This window comes from Hemitrygon akajei, chromosome 4 (genome assembly GCF_048418815.1).
Source record: "Hemitrygon akajei chromosome 4, sHemAka1.3, whole genome shotgun sequence".
NCBI classification, from domain to species: domain Eukaryota; kingdom Metazoa; phylum Chordata; class Chondrichthyes; order Myliobatiformes; family Dasyatidae; genus Hemitrygon; species Hemitrygon akajei.
Genome location: NC_133127.1, coordinates 101,459,704 through 101,471,119, shown reverse-complemented (window position 1 = coordinate 101,471,119; position 11,416 = coordinate 101,459,704).

Below are 11,416 nucleotides of genomic sequence, written 5' to 3'. Positions count from 1 at the left end.
CATAATATGAATGAATTCATACTGCAGTTTGAGAGGTAGAAGCATAGGTTACATGTATTAGTATCACAATGAAATAAGGGGAATTACAGAGGCATGAGAGTGGAGCTTGCCCAGGTGGATTGGAAAAGGATACCAGCAAGTGGGAACAAAAGGGGCCTTTTCTAGTTGGCTGCCGGTGACTAGTGGTGTTCCTCAGGGGTCAGTATTGGAACCGCTACTTTTCACATTGTTTGTCACTGATTTAGATAATGGAATTAATGACTTTGTGGCAAAGTTTTCAGATGATACGAAGATAGGTGGAGGGGTAGGTAGTGTTGAGGAAGCAATGCGATTGCAGCAGGACTTAGCCAAATTATCTAATAGGGGAGAAAATTCAAAATCAGAGGTGCAGAGGGACTTAGGAGTCCCTTGTGCAAGACTCCCAGAAGGTTAATTGACAGGTTGAGTCTGTGGTAAAGAAGGCAAATGCAATGTTGGCATTTATTTTAAGGGGAATAGAATATAAAAGCAAGGAGATCATGCTGAGCCTTTGTAAGACACCGATCAGGCTGCAATTGGAGTATCGTTAACAGTTTTGGGCTCCAAATTTCCAAAAGGATGTGTTGTCATTGGAAAGTCCAGATGAGGTTCATGAGGATGATTCTGGGAATGAAGGGGTTAAATATCAGGAGCGTTTGGCAGCTTTGGGCCTGTACTCACTGGAATTTAGAAGAATGCATGGGGACCTCATTGAAACCTACCAAATGTAGGAAGGACTAGAATAGGGAGGATGTGGAGAGGATGTTTCCTATGGTTTTGCTATCCAGAATCTAGCCTTAAAATTGAGGGGCAACCCTTTAGAACAGAGGCTAGAAGGATTTTTTTTTTAGCCAGAGTAGTAAATTTGCTGTGCCGCAGACTGCACCAAGTCTGTGCATATATTTAAGGAGGAAGTTGATTGTTTCCTGATCGGTCAGGGCATCAAAGGATATGGTGAGAAGGCAGGTGGGATCAGGGATCAGCCATGATGGAATGGCAGAGCAGACTTGATGGGCTGAATGGCCTAATTCTGCTCCTATGTCTTATGGTCTATTAAATAGTTAAGTTAAAATAAGTACAGAGAAATTAAAAAGTAGTGAGGTAGTGTTCATGGGTTCATTGTCCATTCAGAAATCAGATGTCAGCGGAGAAGAAACTGTCCCTGAATTGCTGGGTGTGTGCCTCCAGGCTTCTGTACTTCCTTGACAACGGTAACAATGAGAAGAGGGCATAGGCAGGTTCCAAAAAAATACAATGAAAGTAAGGTTATTGAATTTGTAGAGGTCAATTCCCAATTACTAACTGGGATTACCTCAGCATTCAAGGCACAGCAGAGCTGTAATTTTTAAGGTGTGTCCAGGAGAGCTTTTGATAGAGTAGGTAGATAAATCAATGAGGAAAAGGCCATTACTGCACCTGCAGCTGTTTATGTGGAAGGAGGATCATTTTAGAGATAGTGACCATAACTGTCTATTTTCAAGTAATTATGGAAAAGGATAGGAATAGACCTTAAATTGGGGGGGAGGGGGGAGAGGAGTGTTACAGGAGGCTTATTTTGTTAACATGGGGGAGAACCTGGCAAAGTTAGACTGGGATTATCTACTTGCTTGTAAGTCCACATCTGAACAGTAGGAAGCATTCAACAGAGTAATAGCACAGTTTGAAGGCTAAATTGGGTAAAAGCCAGCAATAATATGTATTGGGAACCCTTGGTGTTGGGGGTTATTGATGGTTGGATAAGGAGGAAAAAAAGGCAGCATTTGACAGGAATATATGTAGGGAAGTGCTTGAAAAGAAAACTAGTATTTTAAATTGTCACTACACGCAACCCTGTAAAAGTATCAGCAGCAATAGAACACACCTAGAGTCTGGTTTTGATGTTAGACTCCATTTATTAGTAACTACTTAATATAGTAACTTAAACCAGGTAAATCAAAAGTTAGCAATGTTACACATATATATATGTGTGAAAAAATAGTTCCCAAATTTATTCAAGCTCAGGTGGCAAAAGTTACAGTCTTACAATGGTATTTAAGAAAGTTCAGTTCAGTCCAATCCACGGAATTTGAAGTGAGAGAGAGATATTTGTAATCCAAACAGACAGGTGTCGTCAATCTTCCCATTGTCCTCCGAACCTTCACACAAAGTATCACCAACAGTAGCTTATAACAAAGGGGACCACCTTAAAGGGAACCACCACACAGACAAGGGTCGACACACCGGTAGAGTCCACAAGGTTACCCCAATCACACACAACATGATAGCCACTTATCCAGTTCCACAACATACAAAATAACTCCCAACAGTGATTTGCCACAGGGGTGCCTTTCTTCAGTGAACTACCACACCCAGACAAAGGGCAAATACACACATGGTATTCACAAAGGTTTCCCCTCACCAGAGAACTCACTCCTGTGGATTAACTATATGACAATCACACTTTCGTTTTCGAATGGAATCAAACTCACCCTTACATGCTACTTGGAGAGAGTCCAAACAGTAATCTCTTTGTCACTAGGTTTCTTCTGTTTCAAACCTTTCTCTCCCCTCCCCTCTGCAAGCATCTTCTAGTTGCAGCACTTGTGAGAGTCATTTATCACTACTCTGGATCGATCTCAACTCACCCTTTTTGGGCTACTGAAGGTTTAAACCAGTGACCCTCCTGTCACTGGTTTCTTTCCATGATCGACCAGCTCGACTCTGAGCATGTGTCTGTGTGTCCTTGTATATTTAAAGCAAGTCACGAGAAACCATAAACATTCATTGTCCATCAAATAACACCTCTCTTTGCCATAGCAACTCAAAAGCCGAGAGCAGTAGTCAATGTCCTTGAGTCAGTCTCAATCTCTCGGCCTCTTAAAGTGACAGTCCACAAAAAAATGAACCCTAGGGGTACATAACACATCCAAGAAAGCAAAATTTTGATCAAAGAGCAAAATTTTTAACTGTAGTTTACAGAGTATAAAGCAATACATATGTGATTAACATTTAGCACATTACAGAAGCACATACAAATTCTAGTTTCTATTCCACTCTTAAACTTAACATCTAGACAGTCAATCTACCATGATACTGTCTTTACCTTTCACATGCTTTGTTACAAAAAAGTCAAATTCCTGCAAAACCAAATCCTGTTGTATTCAAAATGGCGTTGGATCAACCATTTTCCCTTTTCCACTTCACAACAGAACAATTAGCCATCACGTGATCAGCTTGCTTACCTTCAAGGACAGTCTGAACTTTACCCTGGACAGGTGCCAACTCCTCACCAATATTTTCCAAACTAAGCACATTCGTGGAACTTACTGAAACCGTGTTTACCTTGTAAAAAGTTCCAAAAAAGTCCTTTGTTCTATTTTCAAGATCTTTGGTTCAATATGTTTCCATAGTAACACCTGAAGATGGTCCCTCCTGGTCAAAACAACACTTCAAACCCTGTCTCTCCAACCCACAACCTTGAGGTTGTTTATCTTTAAATTCCAAAATAGAACCTCAGAACATTACAGCACAGAAACAGGCCTTTTGGCTGTGCCAAACGACTTTTCTGCTTATCCCACTGACCTGCACCTCGACCATATCCCTCCATACCCCTCTCATCCATATACCTGTCCAAGTTTTTCTTAAATGTTAAAAGTGAGCCCACATTTACCACTTCATCTGGCAGTTCATTCCACACTCCCACCACTCTGTGTGTGAAGAAGCCTCCCATAATATTCCCTTTAAACTTTTCCCCTTTCACCCTTAACCCATGTCCTCTGGGTTTTTTTCTCCCCTAACCTCAGTGGAAAAAGCCTGCTTGCATTCACACTATCTATACCCATCATAATTTTATATACCTCTATCAAATCGCCCCTCATGCTCTTACACTCAAGGGAATAAAGTCCTAACTTATTTAACCTTTCTCTGTAACTCAGTTTCTCAAGTCCCGGCAACATCCTTGTAAATCTTCTCTGCACTCTTTCAACCTTATTAATATCCTTCCTGTAATTCTGCACACAAAACTGCATACAAAATATAGTTAAACAAATCAACATGCACTGTCTCAGCAGATCACTGTTCCTTCAGCAAGGTCAAAGGTCTTGAAACCAATCAAGAATTCAATATCACCTTATTCAAAGGTTCAGAAACAATATCTTTCCTAACACCTTCAGTAAAATTTTCCCCACCAGTTTTCATCTCATCACCAGATTTTAGCACACTGTTCAATATATGTGACTGAGAACCCTCAATTTCCACTGGCACCAGGGTTAACCCTTCATTCACTGACACCAATCCACCTGACACAAAAGGACTGAATTCTTTTCCAACCAAATCAGACATCTCAGGCTTTAACGCAGTTTCAACACAATATTCAGCATCCTGCAGATTTACATATGCTTCAACAACCTGAACACAGGCAATTGGAACTGCCCCCTCTTCCTCGCTTTCATCACTAGTCCCAGCTTCAAATTCCAATTCACCCTGATCATCTCAGCTACTCTCTTGGAAGCTCTCATTCGGGAAAAACTTAACCTTATGGGTTAAAGCATACTCGTCTGCTATCTTAGCAGACTCTGAAAGGGTCACATCCTCTTTCTCTTCTAAGTATATCCTTATTTCAGCAGGGATGCATTTTTTAAATTCTTCAACCAAAATCAACTCTTTCAAGTTGTTAAGATCATCATTTACCCCTTCTGAGGTACACCAACGATTGAAGTACACAAACTTCTCATAGGCACTAAACCCATCACCAAGGTCTGGCACTGGACCTTGCTGCAGTCTCTTTATCTTTACCAGCTCAAACTCCCTCTGTCCCTCTCTGTTCATCAGCTTCTGCTTTTTGGCCTCCTCAGCCTTGAGCTGTTTTACTTGTAACTCAAACTCGAGCTGTTGCTGTCTTCACTTCTCCTCAGCTTTGATCAATTAAGGATTTTCCATCTGATAGTGGTGCTCAAACCCACTAGGTTTACTTTCAGGAAACAACTCCAACTCCTCCACTTTAAACACATCCTCAGATACATAATACTTGGCTATTGTCCTCTGCATCTGTGACCTCCTCATTGTTGATTTCACCTTAGTAAGTCTCAACTTGTTAGCAATACTCAACAACCCAAACCTTCTGGCGTCCTCTAATGCCTCAGAGGTTGGCACTTCCAGAAATTTATCAACATCCATTGCTGCTGATTTTCCCTCACACAAGTAAACCAAAAGGGATTTCCCCCAAATCAAATCGATATTTGATCACTCAACAAGCCCCAAAATTTGTCCATATCCTGGATGAGCTCCCACTTATGTTACGTACACGCAACCCTGTAAAAGTATCAGCAGCAATAGAACACATCTGGAGTCTGGCTTTGATGTTAGACTCTATTTATATGTAACTACTTAATATAGTAACTGAAACCAGGTAAATCAAAAGTTAGCAGTGTTATACTTTTATATGTGTGTAAAAATAAAGTTCCCAAACTTATTCAAGCTCAGGTGGCAAGAGTTACAGTCTTACAATGGTATTTAAGAACGTTCAGTTCAATTCAATCCACAGAATTTGAAGTGAGAGAGAGATATTTGTAATCCAAACAAACAGGTGTCGTCAATCTTCCCGTTGTCCTCCAAATCCTCACACAAAGTGTCACCAACAGTAGCTTATCACAAAGGGGACCATCTTCAGGGGAACCACCACACAGACAAGGGTTGACACACCGGTAGATTCCACAAGGTTACCCCAATCACACACAACATGATCGCCACTTATCCAGATCCACGACATAAGAAATAACTCCCAACAGTGATTTGCCACAGGGGTGCCTTTCTTCAGTGAACTACCACACCCAGACTAAGGGCAAACAAACACATGGTATTCACAAAGGTTTCCCCTCACCAGAGAACCCACTCCTGTGGATTAACTACATGACAATCACACTTTCGTATTCAAATGGAATCAAACTCACCCTTACATGCTACTTGGAGAGTCCGAACAGTGATCTCTTTGTCACTAGGTTTCTTCTGTTTCAAACCTTTCTCTCCCCTCCTCTCTGCAAGCATCTTCTAGTTGCAGCACTTGTGAGAGTCATTTATCACTACTCTGGATCGATCTCAACTCACCCCTTCTGGGCTACTGAACGTTTAAACCAGCGACCTTTCTGTCACTGGTTTCTTTCCATGATCGACCAGCTTGACTCTGTGCATGCGTCTGTGTGTCCTTGTATATTCAAAGCAAGCCGCGAGAAACCATAAACATTAATTGTCCATCAAATAACACCTCTCTTTGCCATAGCAACTCAGAAGCCGAGAGCAGTAGTCAGTGTCCTTGAGTCAGTCTCAGTCTCTTGGCATTCTAAAGTGACAGTCCACAGAAAAAATGAACCCAAGGGGTATATAACAAAATTAATATGTAGATAGTCCAAAAAGAACAGAGGCTGTAAAGACCTGGTGTAGAATAATGAGCTTGGCCAGTGGATGAGTAATTAGCAAACAGTCACCACAACTCCTTAAGCTTTAAGATTGCTATAAAGGATAAGTATGGACCTTGCAGAAAGGTATTAAATTGGAGCAGGACAAATTATGAGAGCTTTAGGCAGGAAATGGAGTTAATTGGGAACTGCTGTTTTTGGCCAAGTCCATATCTGACATGTAGAGGATGTTTATAGACCAACTACACTGAGTACAGGACAGGTGTGTTCCAGTCTGGTTAAAGGACAAGGATGGCAAGGTAAAAAAAACCTTGGATATCAAGAGAGGTCATGAATTTAGTCAAGAAGAAAAATGACAAGTATGTAAAGCTTAGAAAGGGAGAATCAAACAGTCTTTCAGGATATAAATAAATACAAAAATAACCCAAGAAGGGAATTGGGTAAGCCAGGGGCATGAAAAGTCCTTGGCAAGTGTGATTAAAGAGAATCACAAGGCAAGGATTGTAATCCCATTTCATCAAGAGCAAGGGGATAGCTATGGAGAGAGAAGGATCCTCACTCATTGTAAAAGGGGGGAACATTTGCCTGGATACAGAGATTTGACTGAGATTCTCAATGAGTACTTTACATCAGTATTTACTAAGGAGAAGGATGTGGATGATAGGGAGATCAGTGCTGAGCATATTGATATGCTAGGGCATTTTGAAGTAAAGGAGGAGGTAGTGTTGGGTCTCTTAAAGAGCATCAGTCCCCAGGACCTGATGGGATATACCCCAGGTTATTGAGAGAGGCAAGAGATGTGCTTGCTGGGGCCTTGATCAATAAGTGAGGTCCCAGAGGACTGGCAAGTAGCTAATGCTGTTACATTATTCAAGAAGAGAACCAGGGATTATCCTGTTAACAATGGACTAGTGAGTCTCACATCAGTGGTAGCAAACCATGGTCTAGGGAGAGCCAGCACGGCTTTGTGCAGGCAAGTTATGTCTTACTAACATGAGTTTATTGATGAAAGTAGAGCTGCATCCGGAGTATTGCATACAGTTCTAGTTGCCCCATTATAGGAAGGATGTTGAGGCTTTGAAAAAGTTGCAATGGAGGTTTACCAGGATGCTGCCTGGATTAGAAGGTATGTGCTATAGCATGAGAGGTTGGACAAACTTGGGTTGTTTTTTCTGGAGTGGAGGAGATCTGATAGAGGTTTATAAAGTTATGAGAGGCATAGGTAGATTAAGCACAGTATATTTTCCTTAGAGTTGAAATGTCTAATACCAGAGGGCATGCAGTTAAGGTGAGAAGAGATAATTTCATAAAACATATGAGAACAAGGTTATTACACAGAGAGTGGTGACAGAGGCAGATACAGGAGGGATTTTTAAGAGACATTTAGATAGGCACACGTATGTGAGGGGAATGAAAGGATATCGATATTGTGTATCTTGTGTAAAGGATATAGTTATAGATAAGGGATTTGTTTAGTTGGCCATTTGGCTACTAATTTAATTGGTTTGGCACAACATTGTGGGCCGGTGGACCTGTTCCTGTGTTGCACTGTTCTCACAAAAAAAACAGCAGGAAGCAAGGAAAAAATTACCTAAACTGCCTATGAGTATATTAACGACAAAATAATGACCAGGTAAAAAAGAAAAAACACAGGCAACAGTGCATGAATTCAGAAGATACAGGTAAGTTCATAAATGAATCTTTTTCATTGACATTCACAAAAAAATAATCTTAGTATTGGAAATTTCATTAAGGGGTAGGTAAAAATCTGTAGTACTCATTAGCAGAGAATAAATTAGAAGTGGATAAATTCAAAGGATCAAAGGGATTACAGGATGTTACAGGAATGTTACAGGAGATAAGGGAAGAAATTGTTCGGGTTTTGGCTGAAAGGTAGTACTGAAAAACCTGGTAAATGTTTAACGGAGACTCACAAAAGTAGTGGTAAAGATACAAGAACAAAATTATTTTTAAATCTTTTTATTAATTTTTAAACAAACATAAATGAAACATGAATACAGAGAGTTTGAGAGTACATAGTTAACAGTTTAAATAAACATACAAATAGATGATAATCCATATATAATAACCTCCCAAACTCATGGTAATTACGAACAAAAGAAGTAAAAAAAAAACCAAAAAAATTGAGAAAAAAAAACTAACCAACATGGGCCATTGCATTATGTCAAATATATACAGTAGTGCCAATAACTCCGTACCTCCATCCAAATAATTAAGGATAATAAAAGTGAGGTTTAGGAAAAGACAGTTTAACTCGTATGAAAATGTTGAATAAATAGTCTCCAAGTTTCTTCAAATTTAACTGAAGGATCAAAGATAACACTTCTAATTTTTTCTAAGCTCAAACATGAGATAGTTTGAGAAAACCACTGAAATATAGTTGGAGGATTAATTTCTTTCCAATTCAATAGAATAGATCTTCTAGCCATTAATGTAACAAATGCAATCATCCGTTGAGCTGAGGGGGATAAACGACTATTATCCGCCATTGGTAAACCGAAAATTGCAGTAATAGGATGCGGTTGAAAATTGATATTCAGAACTGTTGAAATAATACCGAAAATATCTTTCCAGTAATTTTGCAAACAAGGGCAAGACCAAAACATGTGGGTCAATGAAGCAACTTCAGGATGACATCTGTCACAGGTTGGATTAACATAAGAATAAAATCGAGCAAGTTTATCCTTAGACATATGAGCTCTATGTACAACCTTAAATTGTATTAGGGCATGTTTAGCACAAATAGAAGAATTGACTAATTGTAAAATTTTCTCCCACTGCTCAGTGGGTATAAGACAATGAAGTTCTTTTTCCCATTCCATTTTAATTTTTTCTGATACTTCTGGCTGTATTTTCATGATCATATTATAAATGGTAGCTACTAAACCCTTCTGACAAGGATTCAGAGCTAAACAAATTTCCGTAATGTCCGATGGACATAATTTTGGAAAAGACTGTAACTTATTATTCAAGAAATTTCTAACTTGCAAATATCTTAAAAAATGAGTTTTAGGTAAATTATATTTATTAGATAGCTGTTCAAAGGACATAAAACTATTATCTAAAAATAGATCGCGAAAACATGTTATACCTTTTGTTTTCCATAAAACAAAGGCTTGATCCATAAAAGAGGGCCGAAAAAGAAAGTTAGATATTATAGATAAGATAAACTTATTCAAGCCAAAAAATTTACGAAATTGAAACCATATTCGCAATGTATGTTTAACTATAGGATTAGTTATTTGTTTATTCAATTTAGATAAAGAAAAAGGAAGTGAAGATCCTAAAATTGAAAACAATGAAAAGTCTTGTACAGATTTACATTCCAAATTTACCCATTGTGGGCAAGCTGCTATAGTCGATTCTTGTGTCCAAAATATTAAATATCATATATTAACTGCCCAATAGTAAAATCTCAGGTTTGGCAAAGCCAAACCACCCTCCTTCTTAAGCTTCTGTAAATATTTTTTGCTTAGTCTAGGATTTTTATTCTGCCACACATAAGGAAGATATTTTGGAGTCAATAATATCAAAAAAAGATTTAGGAATAAAAATTGGTAATGCTTGAAATAAATATAAGAATTTGGGTAATACCATCATCTTAATAGCATTAATTTGACCAACCAATGACAAAGATAATGGGGACGATACAAGAACAAAATTCTGAAGGAGAGAATCAATACTCCTAATCAGAGACAGTCAATGTCAAGGCTGATTCTGTCTGATTAATTTATCTGAATTATTTGAACAGCAAATTATATTGATGGGAGAGGGCAGTAGGTATGAGATACATTAACATTGGCAAGGCCTATGATGAAGTTCCATAAGAGAAACTGGTTCAGATTACAGCCCATGAGATCTAGATCAAGTCGGCAAACTGCACCCAAAATTAGCTTGGCAATAGGAGACAGAGAGGTAATGGTAGAGTGTTGTTTTTGTGTTTGGATTCCAGTGGCAAGTGGCTTCTCACAAGAATTAGATTTGGATGTGAGAGAGCTGAGTAAGTTTGCCGATAGCAAAAAGATTATCAGAGTTGTTAATGGTGTAGTAGGAAGTCTTAAGCTGCACAGATATTGTTGTGTTGGTGAAATCAGCTGAAAAATGACAGATACCTGTGAGATGTTGTATTTTGGGCGTACTAATGAGGCTAGGATGAACAGTAGGGACTTAAGAAATATTGAGAAACAAGCAGTCCTTGAAGTACAAGCTCATAGATCTTTGAAGATGATTAATGTGCTTAGGAAGGTATATTACAATACATTAGGAAGGAAAGGAAGGTATATTACAATACATTAGTCAGAGCTTTGAATACAGAAGTAGGGAGGTGTTGCTCCAACCATAAAACTTTAGTTAGACCTCAGTTGAAGAACTGCATGCAGTTTTGGTCAGCATGCAATAGGAAGGATGCTGTTGAAAGCGTGGAGGAGTTTCACCAAGATGTTGCCTGGGAGGAGTTCAGTTATGAACAGATACTGGACAAACTAGATCTGCTTTCCCTGGAGGGAGCAGATTAAGAGTTAACGTGATTGAGGAATTTAAAATTATGTGAGGTATTAAAAGGGTAGAGTTGAATTTTTTCCCAGTATCATGTGAATAAAACTAGAGGACATACTGTAGATATTGGATAGGGAGTGAGATTTAGAAGGTATATGAGGAAGACCTTCTTCATCCAAAGAGCGGTAAATAGCTGGAATGCACTGCCTGACAGAGATTACAACTGGGTCACCAGCAGCATTTATTAAGTTTCTAGATGTACACTTGAAGGTATTGAATCAGGTGATGGGAGATGGGTTTACATGTTTCATAAATACCCAGTCAGAAAAATTTTGCAATGATGACATTAGCTCAAGAATTAAATTTCCTGTAAGCTGTTGGTTATATGCTTTGTACTACAGAATACTTCTATTTGGCAGTTATCACAAGTACATGGGATCTGTATGTTATCCTGGATGAATAATGTCATTTGACTTGATGAAAATCTATCACTG